Source organism: Myotis davidii, unplaced genomic scaffold (genome assembly GCF_000327345.1).
Source record: "Myotis davidii unplaced genomic scaffold, ASM32734v1 scaffold1709, whole genome shotgun sequence".
NCBI classification, from domain to species: Eukaryota; Metazoa; Chordata; class Mammalia; order Chiroptera; family Vespertilionidae; genus Myotis; species Myotis davidii.
Genome location: NW_006299721.1, coordinates 35,643 through 39,875, shown reverse-complemented (window position 1 = coordinate 39,875; position 4,233 = coordinate 35,643). Strand labels below are relative to the sequence as shown.

Sequence of the window (4,233 nt, the reverse complement as noted above, 5' to 3'; positions counted from 1 at the left end):
ATTTTAATGTCTATGAAAATGTAACATTGGTTTTCATTTAATTTAGGATTTATATGAATTACATCACACTTAAGAATAACTTGAAGATCCAATTTTTTCTCCCATTGTAAGAATTTCTCATTAAGTGTGATGGTTGCTAAGAAATCATAGGCAGTCATAAAGTAAATAAGTTCCTCATACACAAACAATTTGAAAAACAAAATTATATAAATTTGCTTCAAATTTTTGTGAAAAATCACTTTTATTATTGGATGTGGGAACACTCGCATATATTTGATATAATGTGGGGGGAGATATGGTGGTTTTTAAAGGCTCTGAATGTTCTTTAAATTTTTCTCCAAAGAACTAAAAGTATTGTCAGAAACTGCCTGCTGCAAACTCCAAATAGTTTTCAGTCCTCAAATCTTCACATTTCTCAACACATAAAGTTTTAAAAGTTCATAAGAAATTCATTTTCTATTTTGTTATAATCTATACTTGTTTAATTCTATTTTAATAGCTATCATTGAGATAAAATCATACTCCAGGAAGAAGCATTATATTTACTTTATGGGTGTATTTGAGTGTCTGTGACACACTGCCCCTGGGAAGTGTGAGTTCTATAGTTTAGACTGAAAACTCTTGAGAGATGATGGTAGCAATTGTCTTCTTTTCCTTATTCTTTTTTTAAAAAAATACTTTATTTATTTAATTTTTTAATCCTCAACTAAGGATATTTTCCTATGATTTTTAGAGAGAGTAGAAGAGAGAGGGAAAGACAGAAATATCGATGTGAGGAAAACACATTCATTGATTGGCTGCTGCAGTAGCCCCAACCAGGGCCCTGGCCAGGAAGGAGCCTGCACCTAGGCATATGCCCTTGACCTGAATCAAACCATTCTTTGGTCCACAGGCTGACACTCTATTCATTGAGCCAAACCAGCTAGGGCTTATTCTTCTGTTCAGGAAGATGTTAAGAAATCATTACAGCCAATTATAAGGTCTTTGGCTTGAGGAAAGTTCTGAAGAGGTTTTCTTTGTTGTTGTTTATCACATAATAACATCACTTGCCTATTGTATAACTGTCTATGTACATTTATAGGGAAACTAGAAAATATTCTCTGAGCATAATCCACATTGTTTCTAAGAATAAGCTCGAATTCTTCTTCCTCTAATCTTCTATAAAAGTTAACCCAAACCCACTTCAAGGAATTGCATTGATTCTTCCATGCTCCTCTCTGTATTTTCTAAATAGTACATAATAATTCCACCTTTAGCCACCAACCAACTAAGTCTTGAAGAATTACTGGTAGATCTGTCTCCATTTACCTCAGGGCAAAATTGCACTCAACTGCTCTCCTTATAGCCAGCTGGTTTATTGAGTTCAATACCTGGAATTCTGACTTTAACAATCTGCCAATTCACCCTTTCCTGGGTTTAGGGTTCATTAGAAGTCCCCCTTTGACCTCTTTGGTCAGTATACTTCAATTGGTTGAGCATCATCCCATGCACCAAAAGGTTCCCGGTTGGATTCCTGGTCAGATCAAAGCCCTGGTGTTGGTTTGGTCTCTCATCTGGGTGCTATAGGAGGCAATCAATAGATGTTTCTCTCTCACATCAATGTTTCTCTCTCCTTCTCTCTCTCTCTCCCTTCCTATCTGATTAAAATCAATTAAACATATTTTTTGAATTCCATCTTTTTGATAGGTCTCCTATCTTAGTGTCTCATCTCCGTGAACTGGAGCTCCTATCCCTTCCCCATGGATGCTACACCTACTTTTAGGGAGGACTTGGGTATATTTTAATGGTCTCTGTGTGCCAGGACCCAGCACAGCACCTTGTACCCAGAGGAACATATGTAATGTTTGTTATGCAATTAATTAACAAATGAATGAGAGTGTTAATGGATATTGCTTGCTATGACTGATAGAAAGGTAAATACTCAGTGAGTCTTAAGGAATAGGAAAGAATGTTTGGGGCTGGAAGTTGTGTTCAGGAAACTTAGATTGATTTTCCAAAGGAATGGATTGACAAGAAATGTGAGATTAATGAGGAAAATAAAATATGCAATTTAGGTGACTGAGGGTACCTGTTCTTTTAGCCTAATTTGCCCTATCATGCCTTTTGCCCTTGGCAGGAGCCTTTGTTAATAGAGATGATGATGGCCCTGGGTCTTCTATTGCTGGTCTTCATGCTGGGTCTGGGTCTGACCCCACTGACTCTGGCTCAAATGACAACAGGTACAGACTCTTCCTGGCCCAGAACTATGATGCCAATCCAAGTGGCCACAATGGCAGATACTATAAAACCATGATGAGGAGATGACAGCTAACTTCACTCTGCAAAGACAGCAGTAACAACATCAAGGTCATCTGTGAAGATGAGAATGGAATGCCTTAGAGAAAAAATTTCAGAATAAGCAGGTCACCTTTCCAGGTCACTACTTTCAGGCATAAAGAGGGTCCCCCTGGCCCCCCTACCGATGCACAGAGCCACATCAGGGTTCAGGGACATAGATGTTGCCTATGAACATGGCTTGCTTGTCCCTTTGCATCAGGGTCCAGAGACATAGTTGTTGCCTGTGAACATGGCTAGCCTGCCCCTTTGATGACTCCTTTTACTGTCCATAGTCAGCAAGACCCTGACCCAGAGTTGGCTCTGCTCTCCATTCCTGGCTCTTCCCCTACACACTCCAAAACAGTGGTGACTACATTCATTGCCAGCGGCCTAGAAAATGAGCTGCCTGGATCTTTTGTTTTCTGTTTTACAATATGTTAATAAATAAAAATGTCTCTGAAATCAGTTAGAATCAAAGTCTTCTCATCAATTATTGGCCTATTGATTTCTTTCCCCATTTTCTCTACTCAGCTGCCCCCAGAGAGGATGGCATGGAATACAAATACCCTTTTCCCTATCAGTTAGTGCCTTCTCAGGCAATAGGGAGGTAGACTTCCCCTTCCTGTGAGTGGAGGGATGAATGTTAAATTCATCTTACAGAGAGAGATGGGAAATTCCAGGGCTCATGGCTGCTAAGCAAAATTTTCAGGAGGGGCAGATTGTCCTGACTGTCAAATAAGCCAATATTAGTTTTACAAAAGTTGAGCTTTGAGGAGTAGTTTTTAGAACTAAATAACAGCAGATTAATTAAACTTTCTATCTACCTCCCTATTAATATCTCTCTCTCTCTCTCTCTCTCTCTCTCTCTCTCTCTCTCTTGCCTCCTTCCTTCCCTCCCTCCATCTCTCTCTCCCTGCCTCCCTTCATCTCTCTCTCTCTAAAAAAGAAAAAGTCAATTGAAAAAATATCCTTGGGTGAAGATTAACAAAAAAGAAAAAACATTATAATTAATATAGATGCCAAAAGGAGATGATTCTGAGTTATGTATTTACTCTCTGGAATGAGCATGGTACTCATAGTACCTCTTTCCTCTTTATTATTTGCCCAAATGCCTAGGAACAAACCTATTATAGATGCAGAATCCCAGTTTTCAAGGTTGCCATTTTCCACAGTTGCCTCTATTTAAATATAAATATCATTAATTTTGGATGGATAGAAGTATTTTCACCCTATTTTTAGGGTTTGTTTGTAATGGTCTTATTTTCTCTTTAAACTTTTACTTTATCAACGGATGTCAGGCAACTGTGAAGTCTTTGGGAATTTATAGAAAGATTCCAAGCTTATCTTTTATTCTTCTTCATCTATATTTGTTTTCAAGTAAACACATACTTAGGTGAATAGACATTTTCTTTATAAAATATACTAATAAATTCACAGATTTAATGGTTAACTTCCCCTTACCTAATTTCTATCAACAGGTGCCTGAATATTTTATTTATAATTTATAAAGTGGTTGTTAGTATATTAAAGTCATGAGTGGTCACTAGTTTTGCTGTCTTGTGAACATATGACTGTACTAGTCACGATATTCACAATGGTGCCCTCTCCTGGTGCCTACATTGCCCTGAAATGGGCCAAAAGCCTTGCTTCCTCAAGTTATAGATCAGTGTCCAGGTGCCACCTGGGAGAGCCCAGACTCACTGAAAGTATTTAAATTTATGGCAGAAGAAATGGAGAAGTAAATTACTGGTGCACACTCAGCACATGAATCATTCTTCCTTGAGTGAACCTATTTCAAACTTCATATCACTCTCATTTCCTAAGAAAGTAGGAAGAAGAGTTTTCCAAACCTCTCCTAATAGAAAATTTACCTTATTTTAAAATCTCAGAAATCCCTTAGGAAGTGAGAAAGGCTCA

The 4,233-nt window shown here is 37.9% G+C and overlaps 1 pseudogene; it reads left to right on the top strand.

Moving 5' to 3' along the window:
* Nucleotides 1–1,946: 1,946 nt before the first annotated feature.
* On the top strand, nt 1,947–2,551 carry LOC102766878 (annotated as a pseudogene).
* Nucleotides 2,552–4,233: the final 1,682 nt, after the last annotated feature.